Source organism: Littorina saxatilis, linkage group LG1 (genome assembly GCF_037325665.1).
Source record: "Littorina saxatilis isolate snail1 linkage group LG1, US_GU_Lsax_2.0, whole genome shotgun sequence".
NCBI classification, from domain to species: Eukaryota; Metazoa; Mollusca; class Gastropoda; order Littorinimorpha; family Littorinidae; genus Littorina; species Littorina saxatilis.
In genome coordinates this window covers 7,598,703-7,625,619 of record NC_090245.1, presented here as the reverse complement: position 1 = coordinate 7,625,619, position 26,917 = coordinate 7,598,703, and the positions used below count along the sequence as shown (strand labels likewise).

The following is a 26,917-nucleotide window of genomic DNA, read 5'->3' as shown; positions in this document are numbered from 1 at the left end:
CTTCAACCCTGACGCCGATGTCCGGGAGAAAATTATCATCACTATGGCCATCGTCCGTGTCGGTCTCGCCGTGTTCGGCTTCGGCGCTAACATCATCGCCGCCGTCGTCTTGACCAACAGAAAGCTGTGGTCGCCGACGTCGATGTTGTTGCTGTCGCTGGTGATCTACGACGCCGTCTACCTGCTACTGGTCATCCCTGTGGGCGCCACCAGCATCAGCATCAACATCTCCTTCACCACCTCCAGGTGAGGGTCTAAGCCGAGACTTTCTTGGCCGTTTTCTACTTTGGTCAGGTTTTGACCAAATGTTTTAGCATAGACAGGGAATCGAGACGAGGGTCGTGGTGTATGTGTGTGTGTGTGTGTGTCTGTGTGTATGTGTAGAGCGATTTACAGAAAACTACACGACTTCACGCGACTTGTTTAACTTTCTCTTTGATTGAGCGTTGTTCTTGTCTTTGGTTGTAGTTTGAACTGAACTGAACTGAACTGAGCTGAATTTTATTTTACAAGGATGAAGATATAAGGCTGGGCCTTTTCTTACAATCTGTCCTTGGGACGAACACACACACACACGCAAGCACACACACACACACACACACACACACACACACACGCACACACACACACTGCACACACACACACACACACACACACTTTCATACACACAAACCAATACTATCAATTTCAACTAAAACAGAAACACCGAAGAAGAAATATAAACACCGATACACACACGTTACAGATGATGATGATGGTGATGATACAGTCATTAGCAATATAAAGTACATACTCATAGTATTGGAGAAGTTACTGAATGGAGTTTGTGAGGGGGATTGGAGTGGGGGGGAGGGGAGTGTGGGGAGGGGTGGTATTTCATTTCCTTGGGGAAATTTTCCATGAAAAAGTGGGCTGCTACCCCTCGAGAAAGCAGTGTCACGCTACCCAAGTTTTATTTTGTATTTTAATGATGATGATGATGATGATGATGATGATGATGATGATGATGATGATGATGATGATGATGATGATGATGATGATGGATGATGATCATCATCATCATCATGATCCTGATATTCAGGCATCAGATTTTTCAACAAGTTGGCCAATTAGCGAATTTCCTTCATTTTCAACGCTCCAGGGTGCGTTCTTGAAATCCCCGGATTGCACGATTTCGTGTCATTTTCCCCACGCACAAAAATACCCGGGTGATATGGTTTCAGGCTTTTCCTCAATTTCATGATATCGTGCCTCGTGGTTGGTAATGATGATGATGAATAATTCCGAGAAAGCTTTCCTTTTTTTTTTTTTAACATTCTGCTGGTAACACCACAGAAGGGCGTCAATTCCTAAAAATCTTGTTTGTGTCACTAAAGACTGGCGTTCAATATTTAAAGGAGCTGTTTCACGGTTGTCTAAGTTAAGAAATTGATGGAAGCAAGTGGGGCCGCTTTCTGGTAGGACGTAGTAATTCTGGAGGAGAGTTTGACAATCGCTCTTCTGACATGTTGGATTTTGTTACTTGTATCTAGTTCTGCAAAACTAGATTATTAATTCAAAAATTCATTTCACGCAGTGATTTTGATCTTGAAATGTGTTCTAGTTTCATTCGCAAAAAAATAACTTGTGTATCAAGGATCGCTGAAATGTTTGCAGGCGCGGTTTTGACGTCTTTAATGATAGTGCCTTGTATACGTTTCCGGTCACTCACAGTTACTAACTACTGACATAATTATTTGAACGACAATTTAAAATAATGTCATCGTTGTGGTGTACTGTTTGAACAACGTCTATGTAAATAAACACTGGTATTTCATATAATCTGTTGCAATACGGCCAAATTCACTTTCGCCCAAATTTTCTTGTACCCTCAAAGAAAAGAGAATTCAAGTTAACTAGTTATTACCTCTTTTCACAGTTATATTACAAAGATTGTTAATTCCCGTCTTCGTGTGACTTTATTTCCAGCAAAATCATTCACTCCTCTCAACCTCCACTCCGCACCCCGCTACAATCAAATATAATAATAACAATAATAATGAACACTTATTCATCGCCCCTTCTCGCCAGAGCTCACGGCGATGTATAATAGCAACACGGACACACACATACACACACACACACACACACACACACACACACACACACACACACACACACACACACACACACACACACACACACACACACACACAAACACACACACGCGCGAAAATACACACAAAATACAGCCCTCCATAAGAACATGCACCTCGTGTTAATTAAGTATGCAACAAACAAACAAAATTAAATGAGGAGATATATTGTAAAGAACTCGAACTTTAACTCGAACTGGAAAAATTCAATATTCAAAAAACTTGACTAAATGTAAAAAGAGAGTACTTTTATCGTAATTTTAGAATTGAAATTGAAACGTGATTTAAAAAATGAATATCGCTATTGTAGAATCATGGTAAATACAAAGCTTTTTTTAACAAATGAAAACTTATATTAATAACAGCAGACATTTGAAATAAATTTAGAACATAATTTTATTACAGATTATCGCTTGGACAAACTTTTAAAAATATGGATAGATTAATGAGACTGGATTTGATCACGGCTCTTTTGACATTTACTTCATTCAGTGTCCGTGGATGAATATCGACCTTTAACAAATAAACACAAGATCCACTGAACAATCACGCATAATGAGAATAGAATAAAGATGTCACGGGGAGAAAAAACGAACAGAAAAACGAATTCCAACGAAAAAAACCGAATTAAATTAGTATAATTTGTTAACGGAATTACGACAGTTGTAACGTTTGAACTTTCGTTTTCAAAAATTCGCAATTTCGAGCACGACAAAAACATTTTGTTTATCCTAACTGCGCAGAAGAAATTGAAAGAGAAAGGGAGGGGAAGATTAGTTTGGTCCAATCACGTGTTTTTCCGCGCACGTTCCGTTGACAATAAAAGGGGCACGCTGCCTTTGTTGTTCGGTTTCTGTTACCACTCTGAACCGAATTCTCTTCCATTCTCTCTTAACTTGTTTTTTCTCTCTTTTTTTCTCCCCCTCCTTTTTTCATTAAAGGACTAATTTTATGAGTCACGTTTCGAATTCTCGTAACTTGGCGTGAGGAGTTTACCTTTTTAGCTGCATGGCTGACCTGTCATTGACCTTAACATGACATTGATGTGACGATGGTTTCAGATAGCAGCTTCAGTACATGCAGTGTCAGTATATATAGGGTACCTGTCATTGTTATGATTATGCTTGGTCTCTCTCTGAAACGGTATCAATAGGACAGTATCAACTCCTTTCATTGTTGCTGCGCAAACGGATATTCATAACGCCTTCCTCCTTCCTTCCTCCTTCCTTCCTTCCTTCCTCCTTCCTTCCTTCCTTCCTTCCTCCCTTCCTTCCTTCCTTCCTTCCTTCCTCCCTTCCTTCCTTCCTTCCTTTATTCATCCGTCCTTCCTTCCTTCCTTCCTTTATTCATCCTTCCTTCCTTCCTTCCTTCCTTCCAATTCCTTCTTTCCTTCCTTCCTTCATTCATTCATTCATTCCTTTCTCCCTTCCTTCAATCCTTCCTTTATCCATCCCGCCTCCCTTCCTTCCTTCCTTCCTTCCTTCCTTTATTCATCCCTCGTACCTTCCTTTCTTCCTTCCTCAGTAAGCTTTACTCTGTGCATGTTCATAATCGTTAACCGAATGTGTGCATGGTCACTCTTTATTTCTTTCTTTATTTATTTCGTTCTTTATTTCTTTCTTTCTTTACTAGCAGTTAAGCCCGGCTTCGCCCGGGAGTAAGCGGAGCCCTGTAGCAATTTAAGACGCTCGCTATCCCATTATCATTAGCTTTACCTCCTTTGTTTGGATACAAAAAAGAGTTAGCTTACCTTCTAGACATTTCCGGAACTGTCCAGTTAATTTTTCATTCTTCATTTTTTCCCCTCATAGGAGCAATAGCAAGTCTCTAATATCACTGGCATGATGTGCTTGCTACAGACAAAAAAGAGTTATCTCCCTTACCTTCTAGAAATTTCCGGAACTGTCCAGTTAATTTTTCATTCTTCATTTCTTCCCCTCATAGGAGCAATAGCAAGTCTCTAATATCACTGGCATGATGTGCTTGCTACAGACAAAAAAGAGTTATCTCCCTTACCTTCTAGAAATTTCCGGAACTGTCCAGTTAATTTTTCATTCTTCATTTCTTCCCCTCATAGGAGCAATAGCAAGTCTCTAATATCACTGGCATGATGTGCTTGCTACAGACAAAAAAGAGTTATCTCCCTTACCTTCTAGAAATTTCCGGAACTGTCCAGTTAATTTTTCATTCTTCATTTCTTCCCCTCATAGGAGCAATAGCAAGTCTCTAATATCACTGGCATGATGTGCTTGCTACAGGTGAACAGTAGGCACTGAACTGGTCTTGCACCATATAGGCTGTATTCAATAAATGGGAGGTCCATAATCTGAGAAAGGAAACAATGAATCAAGAAACTAAAACCCAGGTGCACATCAGCGGCACCTAGGGAGTGTACGTGCACACTATCTTGTTCCTGCCTCTTGCCATCTCAGAGGTATGGCGACCACAGACAAAAAAGAGTTATCTCCCTTACCTTCTAGAAATTTCCGGAACTGTCCAGTTAATTTTTCATTCTTCATTTCTTCCCCTCATAGGAGCAACAGCGAGTCTCTAATATCACTGGCATGATGTGCTTGCTACAGGTGAACAGTAGGCACTGAACTGGTCTTGCACCATATAGGCTGTATTCAATAAATGGGAGGTCCATAATCTGAGAAAGGAAACAGTGAATCAAGAAACTAAAACCCAGGTGCACATCTGCGGCACCTAGGGAGTGTATGTGCACACTATCTTGTTCCTGCCTCTTGCCATCTCAGAGGTATGGCGACCACAGACAGACAGACAGACAGACAGACACTCTCTTTTATTATATGTATAGATTTCGTTCTTTATTTCTTTATTTCTTTCGTTCTTTATTTCTTTATTTCTTTCGTTCTTTATTTCTTTATTTCTTTCTTTATTTATTTCGTTCTTTATGTCTTTATTTCTTACTTTGTGTTGTGTTGGTATACATGAGGTCTTAAAAACAGTTTTCGGAATTAATCTTTTTGTTGATCTCCTGTTCTTTTGTAATCATCTTTTATCAATTGTATTTCAAATTTTGTTTGAAGGTGTTGCAAGAATGATAGGGTAGGGGCGTTGGTGGTACGTGTACAAGCGAATGTCAGCACGCACGGACAAATGTGTGTTTGTGTGTGTGTGTGTGTGTGTGTGTGTGTGTGTGTGTGTGTGTGTGTGTGTGTGCGCGCGTGCGTGCGTGCTTGTGTATATATATATATGTGTGTGTCTGTGTGTGTGTGTGCGTGCGTGCGTACGTGAATGTTTGTGTGTGCGAACGTGCGTGACTGTGTGTTCCCACCTACGTGCGAGCGCGCACACAAGCTCGTGTTTTATGAATGGGAAACATTCTCTGAGAAGACAAGATCCAATTAATTATAGTTTTCATGAAAAACGCACCTGGCGAAGGTATTGAAGTAAACAGACACTAACTAGGAGTGTCCTTTGCGTCATATGTCTTCCTATTTTGTTTTCCAATATGACTGTGTCAATAATACAGACGTTAAGAGGGAAGTGGAGAGGTCGGGGGGGGGGGGGGTGGGTATGTTTGATTTTTTTTCCTGGGGGAGGGGGTCAAAAATGGAAAGGGGGGGGGCGTGAAGAGAGGTGTTTAAAACAAACACAAAATTGGGGTCAGGGGAAAAAATGGGAAGGTGTGGTTCGGTTAGAAAGATGGTGGGATTTATTTTTTAAATAATAACAGGTGTTGTGGCGGGAGGGGTGCGGGATGTGTGTAAGGTACGATATCCACGTGGGCGTGAATGCTTTTTGGCTGAAGATGCAATGAAAGAAAGGAAATAAGTGATAGAAATGAAAGAAATTATTTGTATAAACCACACATGGTTCCTATCTCACATGAATAGATGGTTGTGGGTAAAGGTTGCTCGCGCGAGAGAGTGTGTGCGTGTGTGCGTGTGTGTGTGTGTGCGCGCGTGAGCGCGCGCTTGTGTGTGTGTGTGTGTGTGTGTGTGTCAGTGTTAAAGGCTGTGTGAGTTAGTGCGGGTGTATGTGCGCGTGCACGCGTTCCTTTTTGCGTGTGCGTGAGTACGAGCTAATGTTATTCTCTGTCTGCTTGCTGTCACCTGACATCATTTTTCTTCTTTTCCCTTTGTACAATGGCTGTTATGTGTCCACAATAAATTGTTGTCCCTGGGCGAGTGTTAGATGTTGAAACAATGAAAGATGTCACCTGCTTATACCATTACGCACTTAAATAATGATTACTGCCAAGTCAAAAAATGCCCTTATGTATCAATTCCTGCTTCAGGTAATATGTGCTGATCGACGCATGTTATATACGTATGTGCAAGATGACAGGATCCGTAAAACATGGAGAACATTGAGATGTATCACCATTCAGCCTCACAGCAAAGTGTTCCCTGTATTCACCTGCCCTTTTTATATTTAGTCAAGTTTTGACTAAATATTTTAACATCGAGGGGGAATCGAGACGAGGGTCGTGGTGTATGTGTGTGTGTGTGTGCGTGTGTCTGTCTGTCTGTCTGTCTGTGTGTGTGTGTGTGTGTGTAGAGCGATTCAGACTAAACTACTGGACCGATCTTTATGAAATTTGACGTGAGAGTTCCTGGGTATGAAATCCCCATACGTTTTTTTCATTTTTTTGATAAATGTCTTTGATGACGTCATATCTGGCTTTTCGTGAAAGTTGAGGCGGCACTGTCACGCTCTCATTTTTCAACCAAATTGGTTGAAATTTTGGTCAAGTAATCTTCGACGAAGGCCGGGGTTTGGTATTGCATTTCAGCTTGGTGGCTTAAAAACTAATGAGTGAGTTTGGTCATTAAAAATCTGAAAATTGTAAAAAAAATATTTTTTTTATAAAACGATCCAAATTTACGTACATCTTATTTTTTATCATTTTCTGATTCCAAAAATATATAAATATGTTATATTTTGATTAAAAACAAGCTCTGAAAAATAAAAATATAAAAATTATTATCAAAATTAAATTGTCCAAATCAATTTAAAAACACCTTCATCTTATTCCTTGTCGGTTCCTGATTCCAAAAACATATAGATATGATATGTTTGGATTAAAAACACGCTCAGAAAGTTAAAACGAAGAGAGGTACAGTAAAGCGTGCTATGAAGCACAGCGCAACCGCTGCCGCGCCAAACAGGCTCGTCACTTTCACTGCCTTTTGCACTAGCGGCGGACTACGTTCAGTTTCATTCTGTGAGTTCCACAGCTTGACTAAATGTAGTAATTTCGCCTTACGCGACTTGTTTTCTTTTTTTTTCTCAATTTCATATCTTTCACTCTTGTTGCAATAACAAGCCCTGGGAGTGATAATAATATGCCACCCCATCCACTCAGCCCCCCCCCCAAAAAAACACACACACACACACACACACACACACACAAAAAACACAACACTTAATGATAATGATATTATATTCTCTCCCTAACAAATGTGCTTCCAAGTACCTTGCATCTGCCACACTTCGGTTGGATCATTGACCTCCGAAATACCTCCAGCGTTATAAATGACGTCAGATAGACATCGACTTTGCTGTTGTTACTGTTTGTCTTCTTATGACACGGGTAATTTGTATTCCTCCTGGTCCACAGTACCCCCTCCCCCACCCACGCCCTATAAAGCTGAACACTAGACCTTGGACTGCTTGCTATACAGTTTACCTGTTTGTTTGTTGTTACATTTAGTCAAGTTTTGACTAAATGTTTTAACGTAGAGGGGGGAATCGAGACGAGGGTCGTGGTGTATGTGTGTGTGTCTGTGTGTGTGTGTGTGTGTGTAGAGCGATTCAGAAAAAACTACTGGACCGATCTTCATGAAATTTGACATGAGAGATTCTGAGTATGGTACCTGCAGACTTTTTTTCATTTTTTTGATAAATGTCTTTGATGACGTCATATCCGGGGCGGGGATATAGCTCAGTTGGTAGCGCGCTGGATTTGTATTCAGTTGGCCGCTGTCAGCGTGAGTTCGATCCCAGGTTCGGCGGAAATTTTGTTCACAGAGTCAACTTCGTGTGCAGACTCTCTTCGGTGTCCGAACCTACCCCCGTGTACACTACATTGGGTGTGCACGTTAAAGATCCCACGATTGACAAAAGGGTCTTTCCTGGCAAAATTGCTTAGGCACAGTTAATAATTGTCTACCTATACCCGTGTGACTTGGAATAATAGGCCGTGAAAGGTAAATATGCGCCGAAATGGCTGCAATCTACTGGCCGTATAAAATTTCATCTCACACGGCATCACTGCAGAGCGCCTAGAACTGTACCCACGGAATATGCGCGATATAAGACTCATTGATTGATTGATTGATTGATCCGGCTTTTCGTGGAAGTTGAGGCGGCACTGTCACGCTCTCATTTTTCAACCAAATTGGTTGACATTTGGGTAAAGTAATCTTCGACAAAGCCCGGACTTTGGTATTGCATTTCGGCTTGGAGGCTTAAAATTTAATTAATGAGTTTGCTCATTAAAGTTGTCATTAAAATAGATTTTTCGCAAACAGATTTAAAATTGATTGCATCGTATTCTTCATCACATTCTGAATCTAAAAATATATACATATGTCATGTTTACTCTTAAAATGTGATCACAATTAACGAAAATAGATTAATTAGTCTTACGATTAAAATTTAAGAAATTGATCCAAAAATGATTTCATCTTATTATTTATCATTTCTTGATTCCAAAAACATATAGATATGATAGGTTGTATTCAAAACAAGCTCAGAAAATTAACAAGAATACAGAAAAGCGCGCTTTCCTGCTTAGCACAATACGCTACCGCGCTAATCTGGCGTGTCAATATCACTACGTTTTGCACGTGGGAGGTGAGCGATTTCCTTCACGCGGGGATTGACGAAGCTGTACTGTCTTGGTGAAAAAATACAGTGCGTTCAGTTTCATTCCGTGAGTTCGACAGCTTGACTAAATGTAGTAATTTCGCCTTACGCGACTTGTTACATTTAGTCAAGTTTTGACTAAATGTTTTAACGTAGAGGGGGGAATCGAGACGAGAGTGTGGTGTATGTGTGTGTGTGTGTGAGTGTGTGTGTGTGTAGGGCGATTCAGAGAAAACTACTGGACCGATCTTCATGAAACTTGACATGAGAGATCAATCAATCAATCAATCAATATGAGGCTTATATCGCGCGTATTCCGTGGGTACAGTTCCAAGCGCAGGGATTTTTTAATTTTTTTTCTCATTTTTATGCAATTTATATCGCGCACATATTCAAGGCGCAGGGATTTATTTATGCCGTGTGAGATGGATTTTTTTTACACAATACATCACGCATTCACATCGGCCAGCAGATCGCAGCCATTTTGGCGCATATCCTACTTTTCGCGGCCTATTATTCCAAGTAACACGGGTATTTTGGTGGACATTTTTATCTATGCCTATACAATTTTGCCAGGAAAGACCCTTTTGTCAATCGTGGGATCTTTAACGTGCACACCCCAATGTAGTGTACACGAAGGGACCTCGGTTTTTCGTCTCATCCGAAAGACTAGCACTTGAACCCACCACCTAGGTTAGGAAAGGGGGGAGAAAATTGCTAACGCCCTGACCCAGAGTCGAACTCGCAACCTCTCGCTTCCGAGCTCAAGTGCGTTACCACTCGGCCACCCAGTCCTCACGGATCCTAAGTATGGTATCTCCAGACAATTTCATCTTATTCCTTGTCGGTTCCTGATTCCAAAAACATATAGATACGATATGTTTGGATTAAAAACACGCTCGGAAAGTTAAAATGAAGATAGGTACAGTAAAGCGTGCTATGCAGCACAGCGCAACCGCTACCGCGCTAAAAAGGCTCGTCACTTTCACTGCCTTTTGCACTAGCGGCGGACTACAGTCATTGTGAATAAATGCAGTGCGTTCAGTTTCATTCTGTGAGTTCCACAGCTTGACTAAATGTAGTAATTTCGCCTTACGCGACTTGTTAGTTTCACTTTTACCACATCTGATGTGATAACGATTGTGTTCGTTCAGTTGTTTTGGGGTAGCCGTTACACGCACAATCATCGCAACAAACACCACCGCCCAGTCCTATGCTCTCCCATTAACCACACCCGGCAAATAACCTTGTTCTCTGACGACTCCAGGTGCATGATTCAGAAGTGGGTGCCACCCAAACGGGAGAGAACAAACCACGGGGTCTGATTCGTTGAAATCACAACAAATCTCAATTTCAACCAATCCAACACCGCGGCTGGCTCCCACCCGGTTAGTAACTTTCTCGTGCACATCGGCCCAGGCACACAGCCTATGTAGAAAGCCTGACCCCCACCTCCACACTTACACGCGCCCCAGCCAAGCTAACGCTCTCTCCTCGTACCCACCTGGCAATCCACCTGGTTCAGGAGTTGTAACAGGTACTCCGAGCCTCGCACAGTCAAACAACAAAACCACCCCCCGTACAAGTTACCCCATCGAAACCACTCTTTTCATCATGCCACCCTGCCCTGATAACTAACCTCGTCCGTTTGTAACGCACAGCTAGTCCACAAAGCCACCCCCCGCACAATTTACCTCATCGAAACAACTCTTTTCATCATGCCACCCTGCCCTGATAACTAACCTCGTCCGTTTGTAACGCACAGCTAGTCCACAAAGCCACCCCCCTCACAATTTCCTACATCGAAAGCACTCTTTTCATCATGCCACCCTGCCCTGATAACTAACCTCGTCTGTTTGTAACGCACAGCTAGTCCACAAAGCCACCCCCCTCACAATTTACCCCATCGAAACCACTCTTTTCATCATGGCACCCTGCCCTGATAACTAACCTCGTCCGTTTGTGACGCACAGCTAGTCCACAAAGCCACCCCCTCACAATTTACCTCATCGAAACCACTCTTTTCATCATGCCACCCTGCGCTGATAACTAACCTCGTCCGTTTGTGACGCACAGCTAGTCCACAAAGCCAACCCCCTCACAATTTACCCCATCGAAACCACTCTTTTCATCATGCCACCCTGCCCTGATAACTAACCTCGTCCGTTTGTAACGCACAGCTAGTCCACAAAGCCACCCCCCTCAATTTACCCCATCGAAACCACTCTTTTCATCATGCCACCCTGCCCTGATAACTAACCTCGTCCGTTTGTAACGCACAGCTAGTCCACAAAGCCACCCCCCTCACAATTTACCCCATCGAAACCACTCTTTTCATCATGCCACCCTGCCCTGATAACTAACCTCGTCCGTTTGTAACGCACAGCTAGTCCACAAAGCCACCCCCCTCACAATTTACCTCATCGAAACCACTCTTTTCATCATGCCACCCTGCCCTGATAACTAACCTCGTCCGAATGTAACGCACAGCTAGTCCACAAAGCCACCCCCCTCACAATTTACCCCATCGAAAGCACTCTGCCATTATGCCACCCTGCCCTGATAACTAACCCCGTCCGTTTGTGACGCACAGCTAGTCCACAAAGCCACCCCCCTCACAATTTCCTACATCGAAAGCACTCTTTTCATCATGCCACCCTGCCCTGATAACAAACCTCGTCCGCTTGTGGCGCACAGCTAGCCCATAAAGACACCCCCCTCACAATTTACCCCATCGAAAGCACTCTGCCATTATGCCACACTGCCCTGATACCTAACCTGGTCCGTTTGAAACGCACAGCTAGCCCACAAAGCCACCCCCCTCACAATTTCCTACATGGAAAGCACTCTTTTCATCATGCCACCCTGCCCTGATAACTAACCTCGTCCGCTTGTGACACACAGCCAACCCACAAATCCACCTTCTCACAAGTTACCCCATCGAAACCACTCTTTTTATTATGCCACCCTGCCCTGATAACTAACCCCGTCCGCTTGTGACGCACAGCCAACCCACAAAGCCACCTTCTCACAAGTTACCCCATCGAAACCACTCTTTTTATTATGCCACCCTGCCCTGATAACTAACCCCGTCCGCTTGTGACGCACAGCCAACCCACAAAGCCACCTTCTCACAAGTTACCCCATCGAAACCACTCTTTTCATCATGCCACCCTGCCCTGATAACTAACCTCGTCCGCTTGTGACGCACAGCCAACCCACAAAGCCACCTTCTCACAAGTTACCTCATCGAAATCACTTTTTTCATCATGCCACCCTGCCCTGATAACTAACCCCGTCCGCTTGTGACGCACAGCCAACCCACAAAGCCACCTTCTCACAAGTTACCTCATCGAAACCACTCTTTTCATCATGCCACCCTGCCCTGATAACTAACCCCGTCCGCTTGTGACGCACAGCCAACCCACAAAGCCACCTTCTCACAAGTTACCTCATCGAAACCACTCTTTTTATTATGCCACCCTGCCCTGATAACAAACCTCGTCCGTTCGTGACGCACAGCCAACCTACAAAGCCACCTTCTCACAAGTTACCCCATCGAAAGCACTCTTTTCATCATGCCACCCTGCCCTGATAACAAACCTCGTCCGCTTGTGACGCACAGCCAACCCACAAAGCCACATTCTCACAAGTTACCCCATCGAAACCACTCTTTTCATCATGCCACCCTGCCCTGATAACAAACCTCGTCCGCTTGTGACGCACAGCCAACCCACAAAGCCACCTTCTCACAAGTTACCCCATCGAAACCACTCTTTTCATCATGCCACCCTGCCCTGATAACAAACCTCGTCCGCTTGTGACGCACAGCCAACCCACAAAGCCACCTTCTCACAAGTTACCCCATCGAAAGCACTCTTTTCATCATGCCACCCTGCCCTGATAACTAACCTCGTCCGCTTGTGACGCACAGCCAACCCACAAAGCCACCTTCTCACAAGTTACCCCATCGAAAGCACTCTTTTCATCATGCCACCCTGCCCTGATAACAAACCTCGTCCGCTTGTGACGCACAGCCAACCCACAAAGCCACCTTCTCACAAGTTACCCCATCGGAAGCACTCTTTTCATCATGCCACCCTGCCCTGATAACTAACATCGTTCGTTTGTGTTTGCAGGTACTCCACGCTACGCACCATCTACGCGCTGTGCTTCCCGCTACGCAACATGGCGCAGATGGCCTCCACCTACACGACCTTGACCGTCACGGTTGAACGCTACCTGGTCATCCTTCTCCCGCTCAAAGCCCGTTCCATGTGGACCTACGGCAAGACCCGGCGAGCGATCGTCGGCGTTCTTCTCTTCTCCGTCATCTTCAACCTCCCTCGCTGTTTCGACCACATCCTATCGCGGGCCCCGCCGTCCTACAGAGCAGGCGAATCATCGTCAGCACCGTTGTCATCGTCGACGAGCTCGCCGTTGTATGCGAGCGTGGGTTCCGTGTTGGAGTTGAACTTATCCAGCACGCCGAGCTGGAGCGAGCGCGCTCCTGAGAGTGTGTATTTGGGTCTAGTGGCCCAAGATGGTGCCGGAAGTGTTGTCAGCGCTTCCGGTCACGTGAACTGCACGGGTCACAAGGATAGGGACGCTGCCTCTTCTACAAATCATGTGCCTCATAGAGACTCCTCTTCCTCTTCTTCTTCCTCCTCCTCTAGCGAAGCAGCATTGACAAAAGTAGCACAAAACTTGACGCTTTTAGCACAACAGGAGGGAGAAGGAGATGTAGACTCAGAAGAAGAGGAAGAAGATGAAGGGGGCGTGTCGGTAGAGCTGCACTATTTCTACAAGGTAGTGTACCAGTTCTACCTGACGGTGATCTTCCTCTACCTCATCCCCTACACGCTCATCCCTGTGCTCAACCTGCAGCTGGTGATTGCTCTGCGGCGCCGCAAGGAGGAGACTCGGAGGATCAGCGTCAAGAACGAGCACCGGATTAACGGAGTCAGCACGGCGCCCTCGCCCACGGACAAGGAAGATGGTGAGTTGGAGGGTTGTCACTGAGGGTGGGGCATGAGCAGAGAGTATTAGCCCCATTGCATTAGATAGATACAGTATTATACAATACGATGCAATATTATTCAGTACGATACAATACACGGGAGTAACGGCGTCAGCACAGCTCCGTCGCCCACGGATAAGGAGGATGGTGAGTGGAGGTGTGGTCATGGGCAGAAAGTATTAGCCCGTTGCATTAGTAGACACAGTATTATACAATGCAATGCAATAAAATGCAATGCAATGCAATACGATACAAAACACGGGAGTAACGGCGTCATCACGGCTCCCTCGCCCACGGACAAGGAGGATGGTGAGTGAAGGGTTGTCACCGAGGGGTGGGCATGGGCTTGCATAAGTAGATTATTTCTTAATGGAATTCAAAACAATACAATACAGTACACGGTATTATCGATGTCAGCACGGATCCCTCGCCCACGGATAAGGAGGATGGTGAGAGAAGGGATGGGCATGGGCAGACATTATGAGTAGATTGAATATACTTTATTATCCCAATGCTGGGAAATCGGGTCGCTTCCTCCCAGTGGAAAGCTAGCAGCAACAAGAGTCGCGCTACCTAGTTGTGTGCGTGTACTTATCGAGAAGGTATTTTATGTGCCACTGTGGTGACACGTGGGTGGGACATGGATGTCGTCTTATTCATTCAGACAATGTATTCTTGAACATGAAGTCAACTTCGCGAAGACTCCGCGAATTCTTTTTACCAAACATTCCGTGTCATTGCACACAAGATACTGTGCAGTTCGTTACAATACGATAGAACACACAGGATTAACGGAGTCTGTGCTGCTTCTTCGTCCACGACCAAAGCAGATGGGGAATAGACGTTTTGTTGTTGAAATAACTCTGTCAGGTTTGTATGGGTTGTGAAAGAGTGAATGCCCTTGCTTTTCCTCTGACAAATAACGTCACACGTGCTCTTGTCCACTTGTTTCCGACGCACCCTTCGCTAGTGATTGGCCCCTCTAATGTTTGTCCGAGTAAAAAGCAAGGGTATTCACTCGTTCACAACCTATACAAACCCGACAGAGTTATTTTCGAAATTCGTATGTATCAGTTTGGTGGAGCGGCGTGAGAACAGAGAATTTGCCCGTCGCAAATCCTAGATACAATATAACACAATACGACACCATACAATATTTTACAATGCGTTAGAATAAAATACGATGTGACATGATAAAACGCAATTAGATACGATGCAACATAATCCAATACGATCATACGATATATGATATATTATACAATACAAGACAAAGCTCAAAGATTTCTGAAGGCCTGAATTTCCCCTGCCCCACCCGAACTTTTCCTTTTTTGTCTATATGGTTTGTCGGCGGTTAGAGAACAGTTTTTGGAGTGTGTATCTTGAAAACAATCTTCCAGATATCCTTCCATTCAAGGTTCAATCAGCATGTGTTTTGTGCAATTTTAGGAATTGACGGAAGACCTTGTAAGCCGGAACTTTCTCTGGGCGTTTTATAGTTTCAAGATACGCAGAAACCATAAATCATAGTCTTTTTACAGGCTTGAAGAAAAATGTGAATTGCCTCCATTTTAACATAAAGTGCTACCACTTCAATATAAATTGGCTCCATTTTCATTTTTATTGCTACCACTTGAATATGAATTGCCTCTATTTTAACATACATTAAGGGGAGGTGGGCCAGTGCACTACCTTTTTTTCAATTTTGAATGTTTTATTGTGTCTGAATGTTATTTTATGAAAGAAATGAACAAATGATGACAAAGAATAGTCACTTTTTGTATTTTCGGTTGCTGGTTTTTGTTTTACGCGACAAAAACAGTCAAAATACAGACAAAAGTGGAGTACAGGAGATACACGGATTTTCATCAGATGTGATTGTCACACTTCTAATTATTGTTTTATTTTATCCTTCTGGGTATGCTCTAGGGGATTACGAAGCAGATTTTGTTTATTATATTTATATTTGGAGTTAGGAACACTTCTTTGTTACAACTGTCAAACTTTAGGGTAACGCTTGCGAAATTATTTTTTGAAATAATCTGGATAAGACTATAATAAAATTTCAGCAAAATCCCTTCGTAATCCCCCAGAATGTTATATTCTGCACAAACTACAAAAGAAAATATTGCTCTAGCTAAATTACAGCCAGAGAAATCGCGTAACCCAAGACGTAACCGTAGGCAAAATGGCTGAACTGAGAAAAACGACATTGAAGATTGAACACCACAGAAACACTATTGAAACAGACACACAAGGACAAAACTGTGTTATGAATGAACAGCTTAGTTTATTTGAATTGCAAACTACTTAGCCTTTAGCACGCCAGCAGAGAATTTATGCGTCCATCCCTTCTTTCCCTCTGTCAACCAGCATGGGGATACTGCCCCAGCGCTAAACGTGTATCAATGACCCGATTCTCGTTTGTATTTGCATGCGAGAATAACAGTATTTTTAACGGTAACTTACTTGAGCCAGAACGAGACTTATTTCCTTCCGTTATCTTGTCGATTTGTTGGTTTCCTCGAAGTTTTCTGCTTTTGTTTTTACATCGATACAGTACTTTGGTGCTTCGACAAGCAAGATGGAGGATGATGAGTTTGAAACTTTCGTTTGAGTTGTTTTTTGACAACAAATCGTACGTGGAATCTGAACGATTTACTGAGGAAGCTCTTCGCAATGAACTGTGTATCGCGGTGAAGAAAATGACACAGTTCGTCAAGACAGTGACGGAATTTACGAAAGTGCAGATTGATACAAACAGTTGCTGATCCAGTTTCGTTCGGGAAATGGCAGGCCCAGCAAACATTACCGATAATCTGACTGATGTTGGATACTTTCTCCTGTTTTTGTTTTTTTTGCGTAGCAAATGCTCAACTTGCTTGTCGAGGAGATACTGCACAGAAACTGACTCAAATTCAGCGCAAAGCAAGCCAGTGCCGAGACGTAAAAAGTGTGACGTAAAAAGTGTGCTGCATGGCGTGTTCGGAAATGGCGACCTGTGGATCTGCGTGGAGATCAAAGCTTTCCTCTGTATCGGAAACACCGACAGAATCCAAACTTTGGCCTAGTACCAGCGGAACTACTTGTTGTTGCTAACCGAACTAATAAAGACATTGTCCTCTTTCTTATTTCGAGCCATTGTTATCGTATCAAAGGTTGTTTCTCAAGGAAAAATTCGCTTTCGGTTGTCATCGATCGTTTGATGTGTAACCAGGATGTTGTAAAACCGAGTAAACTTCGGGTGTTCCCGTCATGGCCGAGAGTCTCTTCGGTAGTTTCCGTATGCAAAATTCGTAAGCTGAGCATGCGCACTCACAAAGTAAACTGGTTCCCGATTTCGGTTTATGAAACGAACCAATGGATGTCGAGTACCTTCCAAATAAGGACATTTCCGTTCGATTACGATTGCTGCCTTTGCAACGGACAAGTGGCTGAGTGAATGGAACATTCATCAAAACACTGATGTCATGTTATAGGTCAAGAGCTGCTGCGCAGTTTCGTATGTCGTGAATGCACTGTTTTGCTGAGGACAAAGCCGTAACTAGCCTTTGAAAGGAGACATTTTTTGGCGGGGGAATATCGACTACAGAAGACAATCAATGCCACACATGTTCACATTTTGTCTTTATTGACAGATAAATAGGACACTTTTGACAAAAACACTGACACACATGGATGATAGGTATGTTATGGAAACATAATCTGCTAAAATACCCAAAACAGTGTTTTGAACGATTTGGTCAATTTTGCACTGGCCCACCTGCCCTTAATATCACTTCATTACAAATTGCCTCCACTTTGACTTTAAACGTTTGTTACGGACAGATTCTTAATATCATCCACTCGCACTTGTGGGCTCCGTTTTCTTTCTTCTTTCTATTTCTATGCGACTTCCTGTTGTTGTTTGGTGGGGCCAGTAATACGTGTTGTTTGGTGGGGCCAGTAATACGTGTTGTTTGGTGGGGCCAGTAATACGTGTTCTTCGCATGTACTCGTCCACCTTTGTCTAATTCTGGCTGGTGTCCAAAAAAACAAAAAAACAAAAACATTCTGGCTGGTGTCAGAATCCCGATAAGAGGTCTAGAGTTTTCTCCTTTGATGCGTTCTGAGCCCCCCCCCCCCCCCCGACCCTATCCCCCCCCCCCCCCCCTCCCTTCCCTATATGCACGCGTAAACCCTCCTCGCAGCCAAAAATGGATGCGCCAAAGTCAGCTAATAATCAGCTACACATCGACTTTTTATGGCAGTCGTAATGCTTTTTCTTCTGCGCTCGAAGAAAACTAAATAACAAAATCACTGGTAAGGCCTCTTCCATTTACTTCCATTTACTTTCGGTGAAGACTTTCCGGTTTAGCCAACTGATACAGTAGCCAGGGTTCGACCCCTGTAAAAGCATAGACTCCATTAAAGTTTTCTTTCTTGGTCTTCCCGGTTTGCTGACTTTGCGCCGCTTTAAATGTATGTCAAGGTCCTCTGTAAGAACATGTAATATAATGAAATGTATGTCAAGGTCCTCTGTAAGAACATGTAATATAATGAAATGTAATGAGGTCCTCTGTCAAAACATTCTTCTGACGTATTCGGCCAAAACTAATACAAGACCAGGCTGACGCAGTTTCTATCAGAACGTATGTATTACACACGCTATGGGTTGTACTTACGTATGTATACGAGCGAGCCTTCAGCACGCCAATTTTTTTTTCTCAACATCTAGAAAAACTCTTCGTTTTTATATTTAGTCAAGTTTTGACTAAATATTTTAACATCGAGGGGGAATCGAAACGAGGGTCGTGGTGTATGTGCGTGCGTGTGTGTGTGCGTGTGTGTGTGTGTGTGTGTGTGTGTCTGTGTGTGTGTGTAGAGCGATTCAGACTAAACTACTGGACCGATCTTTATGAAATTTGACATGAGAGTTCCTGGGTATGAAATCCCCGAACGTTTTTTTTCATTTTTTTGATAAATGTCTTTGATGACGTCATATCCGGCTTTTCGTGAAAGTTGAGGCAGCACTGTCACGCCCTCATTTTTCAACCAAATTGGTTGAAATTTTGGTCAAGTAATTTTCGACGAAGCCCGGACTTCGGTATTGCATTTCAGCTTGGTGGCTTAAAAATTAATTAATGACTTTGGTCATTAAAAATCTGAAAATTGTAAAAAAAAATAAAAATTTATAAAACGATCCAAATTTACGTTTATCTTATTCTCCATCATTTGCTGATTCCAAAAACATATAAATATGTTATATTCGGATTAAAAACAAGCTCTGAAAATTAAATATATAAAAATTATTATCAAAATTAAATTGTCCAAATCTAATTTAAAAACACTTTCATCTTATTTCTTGTCGGTTCCTGATTCCAAAAACATATAGATATGATATGTTTGGATTAAAAACACGCTCAGAAAGTTAAAACAAAGAGAGGTACAGAAAAGCGTGCTATCCTTCTTAGCGCAACTACTACCCCGCTCTTCTTGTCAATTTCACTGCCTTTGCCATGAGCGGTGGACTGACGATGCTACGAGTATACGGTCTTGCTGCGTTGCATTGCGTTCAGTTTCATTCTGTGAGTTCGACAGCTACTTGACTAAATATTGTATTTTCGCCTTACGCGACTTGTTTTTCCTACTTTCACTGTCTCACTAATCTACCTCGGTGTTTATACTTCTGGTTCAACCTCGTCGACGTTCTAGTGATCTTCGCCAAAAACGCTAATTACAAAGCGGCATTGAAGTTCTATCAGTTTTGAGCTTTCGGCTTTGTGCATGCAAAGGACGTCATCTGGCTCTGATCAGGTGTACGCATTTGAAGGGAGTTATAAAGCTTCTTCGTCGAGTTCTCCGTACCCGATTTTAGAATGAAGTGTCATAGATCGTCCACGTTTTTTTGAGGAACTAACAATATGCCTTGTTTCTGCTTAGCTACAAAAAGACTCTGTCATGCCTGCAAGGGACATCAGCAATTTCAAATAATGACAATGAAAGTCTTAACATACATGTAGTTACATAAGACTGAAACAGTGACAGGAGACTTGAAATAGCGACAGATGACTTTAAGACCGCGATAAAAAGCTTTCAAAGGAAAATGTCAATAGGTTTAATTAGCCAAAGTAGAGTAAAATGTTGTGCTGCGACTGCAAAAAAAACGACGCTGTGATGCTTAATAGAGGATCTACTTTAACTGGATCATTCATGCCCTTAATCAAGTCAAAGGGCATTGAACGTTGCTCCACTTTAACTTTTTCGAGTTTGTTTGAAGACGATAGCCTGCGTCGACTGTACTGCAAGAATGAAGAGAAATTTCTTCTTTCTTCGTTTTCTGCGTTGATGGGCTGCAACTCCCACGTACACTCGTGTACTTTTATGTGCCTATGTGTTCTGAGAGTGGTTTTTTATGTGATGTTACACACGAGACAAAAGAAAAAATTCTGTTTGTTACATTCAGACAATACAGTTTTATTGAATTGAATTGAATTGAATTGAATTGAACTTAATTGAATTGAATTGAATTGAATTGAATTGAATTGAATTGAATTGAATTGAATGAATTTTGCACTAGCGGGGTTGTACGTGGGTGGCAGTTTTCCCTCTGCCATTTAGGCAGCCATACTCCGTTTTCGAGGGATTCGTGCCAGGTCTTTTCGTGTTTCTATAACCCAGCGACATGGATGACAGGATCGTTACCGTGCGAACTTAGTTTTGCGTCTGCATGTACACCCGCAAAAGGATAAGGCACTAGCAGGTCTGCACATGAATTACAAGGGAGATCGGAAAAATCTCCACCCTTAACCCACCAGGCCCGGCTTGGATTCGAACCCCAAATCTTACTCATGGAAGGCCGACGTCTTGACCTCCAGGCCATTGCGCTCGTCTAAAGAGAAACGAATCAACATGGCACACAGTCTGTGCAGAATTGTAGTAGAACAGAACCTTTTTTATAGTCGACCTGGGACACACAACTATAGCCGCAATTCGACAGAAAGGAAGTCTTCTGCCGAAGACCGTTCAGTTTAGCTTAAAACCTTGGACTGAAGAATACATTGGTGAAGCTTGACACTTAAGATAACTTATACTTATTCTTTAAAAAATGTTGTGTTACTTTCCACGCAGAATTAGGTTAGGTATAGATTCAGAAAAAAAAAGCTTACGCTGCTGAAGGTCTGCTAGTGGTTCTTATCTGCGTACTTTTTCCGAACCTTTGCCAAAATCTGTGACAAGTTTAAAAACTTGTTTTTAAACGACATGTTATAACAAGAGCAATGAACTCAGATCTTCTGGTGACTGAAAATACTCATTTGTCAGACTTGTCCGTACCTTTTATTATCATATAACCCCACTCCTGTCCGTAAGAGGCCAAAACATAATGAATGCCTTTGGGATATTAATATATCCTGACGACGTTTTCCGTACCGAAGCGAACGGTTTTTGTGTCTAAGAAAATGTAGGACTCGTCCAACAGCGAAAACGTGCAAACAAAACAGTGACTTTCATCTGGTCAATTGGTACAGAGATAATTTGCTTGTTTTGTTGGGATTACATATATAAATGATAGCATAGATTTCCATTAGGAGTAATTCATCATCTGATGCAAGGAATTGCTGAACGTTGGCTGCCTTTGTGTCACTTTCAGGTCTGACTGGTGATAGAAAGAGGTGTATGTGGGCAAGAGAGAGAGAGAGAGAGAGAGAGAGAGAGAGAGAGAGAGAGAGAGAGAGAGAGAGAGAGAGAGAGAGACAGAGAGACAGACACACAGACAGAGAGAGAGAGAGAGAGAGAGAGAGACAGAGACAGAGACAGAGACAGAGACAGAGAGAACAAGAACAAGAACAAATCTTTAATTGTCTAAGCCACAGCCCCTTACAATAGTGGTTAAAATAACAGCAATAGTATCTGCACAGTTATAAATTATAGTCACGCATAAAATTCAACAAATACATTAAAACCCTGATGACATGTCACTGAACCTGATTTATAAGGGTTCGTCTCTTCTGTAACATGAAGAACACAAATCTGCTGAAGCTGTTCATCACATTTTCCTCATTACTGCCACAGAAATACACAAGTTGTTGTTGCAGCGTCTTAGAGTTCGAGATTTGTAAATACTTTGCTCGAAGGTCTTGATAAAAAGGACATACAAATACAACATGGTGTTCATCTTCTTTATCAGCTGTACAGAGAGGACAGTTTCTTGTCGTTTGGTTTGGTGCGTACCGAAACTTGTGAGCGTTGATTTCGGATACTCCTGCGCAGAAACGAGTAAGAGCAACTCTGTACTTAATATCTTCGATTAATTCAATGTATTTCTCTTTTTCCAAGCATGTTTTGTAACAATTATAAATGTCGAAACGTTCACTGCATTCTAAAAAGGAGAACCATTCTTGACAAAAACAATCTTGTAAACGTCTTTTAAACTCTTGTAAGAAACACTTCTCATTCCCAACCATTCCGTACATCCACACAGCAGCAAAACCATTACAACATAAAAGACTCTGCACATGTGAGACCCAATTTGTGTGGCCCTTCGATGCCAAATTACATAAAGCTTTATATGCAATCTTGGAATATCTTGAATCAGGTTGCTTCAGCAGTGTAAACCAGTATTTCACACATCTGACTGCAGAGTTAATATACAGCGGAAAGAGAGAGAGAGAGAGAGAGAAAGAGAGAGAGAGACAGAGAGAGAGACAGAGAGAGAGAGAGAGAGAGAGAGAACATCCATACGATGCTGAGAGAGAGAGAAACCATACGGTGCTCAGTGTGTCAAAGGAACTGATCCGAGTGGATACGAGAGAGAGAGAGAGATAGAGAGAGAGAGACAGAGAGAGAGATGATGAATTACTCCTAATGGAAATCTATGCTATTATTTATATATTTAATCCCAACAAAACAAGCAAATTATCTCTGTACCAATTGACCAGACAAAAGTCACTGTTTTGTCTGCACGTTTTCGCTGTTGGACGAGTCCTACATTTTCTTAGACACTAATATACCGTTCGCTTCGGTACGGACAAGTCTGACAAATGATACAAGAAACAGGAATATCAAGCATGCCGTGAACAATATGTCCAGGAACGAAAACTTTATCAAGAACTTTTGGAAAAAAAGAAAGCCGATTTTGATGAAAAGATATTATCAAAGTTGAAACAGGCTATTAATGATCTAAAGATGTTCTGGCAAACTATCCGGAGAGAGAGAGAAAGAGAGAGAGAGAGAGAGAGAGAGAGAGAGAGAGACAGGACAGAGAGAGAGAGAGAGGCGAGAAAGAGAGAGAGTAAGAAAGAGAGAGAGAGAAAGAGAGAGAGAGAAAGAAATAGACAGAGACAGACAGGACAGAAACAGAGAGAGCGAGAGACTGAGAAAGAGAGAGAGAGAGAGAGAGAGACGGGGAGAGAGAGAAAGAGCGAGAGAGAGAGAGAGAGAGAGAGAGAGAGCTCTCTGTTTGCAACAGAGACTGGCGAGAGAGGGAGGTTAGCTAGTGCATGTTTCCTTGACTTCTCTCTACAATTATAAGCTTTCCTCTTCTCGTCTTCGCTTTTTGTTTATTTTCTACTTCTGCTTCAACTACTTGTGTTTCAACTTTTGGTTGTTTTTATCTTGAGTATACATGTATTAACAAAATAACGATGAAAATGTACATTTTCATTGTTATCTTGTTCTTGTTCTTCTCACCTGCAGTTTCTTGTTCCTATTTTGAGTATATCAATTAACTCCTCTCACCTTTTCTCTTCCTTTCTCTCCACCCCAGGTCTGACGTACATCGTGTTCGGCATCACCTTCTGCTACTTCATCTGCTGCATCCTCCCCACCGTCTACATGATCTCTGCCATCGCCAGCGAGACCTCCAACGACGTCGCCTCCATCTACATCTTCAACGCCGGAGAGACCACCCTGGTCATCAACGCTGCCACCGACTTCTTCTTCTACTGTCTGCTGGGCCGTAAGTTCCGGCGTGTCTTCATGAGGACCTTCTGCCCTAAGCGCTACCTCAAGAAGCAGAAAGCCATGACCATGCGCTCCACGGTCAGCTACAACTCGGTTTGACGCCAGGGCTGGTTCTGGAGGTTGGCGAGGAGGCTGAGAAGAAAGTGTTGAAGGGCCGCTGTCCCGACGCCTGTGTTGGATTCTGCTGTCTGCTTAGCTGCAAGTTCCGGCGAGTCTTCACTGTCAGCATGCCAAGAGTTGACCCAAACGTGGTAGGGGAAGAGACTGAGAAGAAAGTGTGGAAGAACCGCCGTCCCGACGGCAGTGTCTGCTTCCACTGCCTGTTGGACTGCAAGGTCTAGCAGGTCTTCACAGTCAGTAAGCTAGAGGTTGGTCTGAGCGGGGTAGGGGAGGAGTCTGAGAAGAAAGTGTTGAAGCAACTCTCCGGAAGCTTACCCTTACCCTCCCGATACTCGATTTGAAACGAGTTCAACCCGTTCAACCTTCTAACCCAAGCGCTACCCCGAGAAGAAGAAAGCCAGGACCATGGTATATCTCGCCAACTTCAACTCAGTTTGAAGCTAGGGCTTGTTCTGAAGATTGGGGAAAAGGCTGAGACAGACATGTTGAAGAACCTGTGTGTGACGCTACGGTCTTTTTTCACAGCCTCCTTGGTTCCTTTGCGTCGTCATAAGAACCTCCAGGACGCTCACCCGGACAAGATTTTTAACTTTTTGAAAGAGACTGAGACTTTGAACAAGATTTGAATTTCCCACTGTACACAAATCTTCTACCTTTTACTGTGATACGCTTAAGTTGTGGATAGTTAATAGATAGTTGGTCGAGAACATATACCAGAGAATAAGACCGATGCTCAATCGCTCTCGTGTGACCCCCTAGGTTCTCGAGAAAAGAAACTTCAACAACCGAGCAACCAACCTTCTGCCCCGAGCGTTACCTATGAGCACGCGGTCTACAATTACCTAGCGAGTGTCTAATCTGGAGGTCACGAAAGACGTTGAGATGGAAGTCTCGAAGAACTTCTGTTCCGACGCCAGGGATTAGTCTTCAGAAGATGAGATCAGAAAGCTAAGAAGATGAGACCAGAAAGCTAAGAAGATGAGACCAGAAAGCTAAGAAGATGAGACCAGAAAGCTAAGAAGATGAGACCAGAAAGCTAAGAAGATGAGACCAGAAAGCTAAGAAGATGAGACCAGAAAGCTAAGAAGATGAGACCAGAAAGCTAAGAAGATGAGACCAGAAAGCTAAGAAGATGAGACCCGAAAGCTAAGAAGATGAGACCAGAAAGCTAAGAAGATGAGATCAGAAAGCTAAGAAGATGAGACCAGAAAGCTAAGAAGATGAGACCAGAAAGCTAAGAAGATGAGATCAGAAAGCTAAGAAGAACGTGTTGAAATGATTTGTTTCCATTGGTTTGAGACGAATTCAGCCAAGTACCCCCGACATCTCCGTCTGACGGCGAGGGTTGGTGATGAAGAGATGGTGGTCGTTGGAAAAGAAGCTGAAGAGTAGGCGTTAACAACAAAATAATAAAAACCTGTGACATGGATGCTTTGTCGGGAGGCATGGGTTGAAGAGACTGAAAAGAAAATACCCATTATTTTGTTACGACGTTTTCCTCTGCGGTTTGGACGTGTGTGTGGGAAAGGACCTCCTTGCCCCCCACCCCTCCCCCACGTACCCTCTCCCCCCTCAAATACACCAGTACTTTGTGAAGAAAGTAATACAATAGAACGCGTCTGGACGAGCTTGTCAAGTCGGAACGCTAACGCAGTCACTTCAGTTCCGGCAAATGCAGTCAAGAATCTCCTTCGACTACAGTAATAACATTTACTTACGGGACCTATAGTGACTACGGGGTCCTCCTAACAGTGCTTGTGTGAATGACGATTCTTGATCATTTGCTAACCCCTGCCTCAGCAATAACTTTGTCAACCCCAAGTCGCGGAGACTTATCGAGTGTGAAGCGGAAAGGATGGAGTCTGGCGAAAGAACTAAATAATTGTATTTGTATGGTCGTCAGTGATGATTGTTATTTATATGGTCGTCAGGGATGATTGCTATTTATATGGTCGTCAGGGATGATTGTTATTTATATGGTCGTCAGTAATGATTGTTATTTATATATGGTCGTCAGTAATGATTGTTATTTATATATGGTCGTCAGCAGGGCCGGACCCGGGGGGGGGGGGGGGGTTCCAGGGGTTCCGGAACCCCACCCCTGGAAAAAGCATGTACCTTGCTTTGAGTGTTTCTTTTTCTTTTTTTTTCCGCTGATTTGCCCCCCCAAAAAGGAGGAACCCCCCCCCCCCCCCTTACAACTCATTTGGTCCGGCCCTGGTCAGTGATGATTGTTATTTATATGGTCGTCAGTGATGATTGTTATTTATATGGTCGTCAGTGATGATTGTTATTTATATGGTCGTCAGTGATGATTGTTATTTATATGGTCGTCAGTGATGATTTTTATTTGTATGGTCCGTCATCGTTACGGACGATTGAAAGTACAACTCGATAAAACACGTTTAAGTTCTGCGGCGGGCGTAGTGCTCGCTTTGTGAACACAATCAGCGGACTGCGTAATCGACTGACAATCTTCTGTCGCTTTAATCGGATACCGGGGCCTTTAAATAAGATATGTGTGCGTGTCTGTGTTGGGGGATGGGGAATTTACATGGACATAGACACAGACAACTTAATTATCTCGAATGATTTCATGTCTTCCTTTATTGGGGGATGGAAATGAGTGTCAGTGTATGTGGTTTATTTGAATTATTAGGCATGAGTAGGATTTCAACCTTAGTACTCTTCAACATAGCATGAACCTCTTTCTACTGCCTAACGCTAGTTATACGAACGACATTTCAGATGTGAGCAGTTCAATACTGCTGGGGTGTAATACTGCTGGGGTGTACGCTAGAATAGTCACTCTCTGCAACGACAGGGCTGGTCATTTGACACAATGGTCGTATTTTTTGCGACA

General features: G+C 43.0%; 1 pseudogene; it reads left to right on the top strand.

The window, feature by feature from the left end:
• LOC138960474 (thyrotropin-releasing hormone receptor-like) lies at window positions 1-25,576 on the top strand (annotated as a pseudogene).
• The last annotated feature ends 1,341 nt before the right edge of the window (window positions 25,577-26,917 follow it).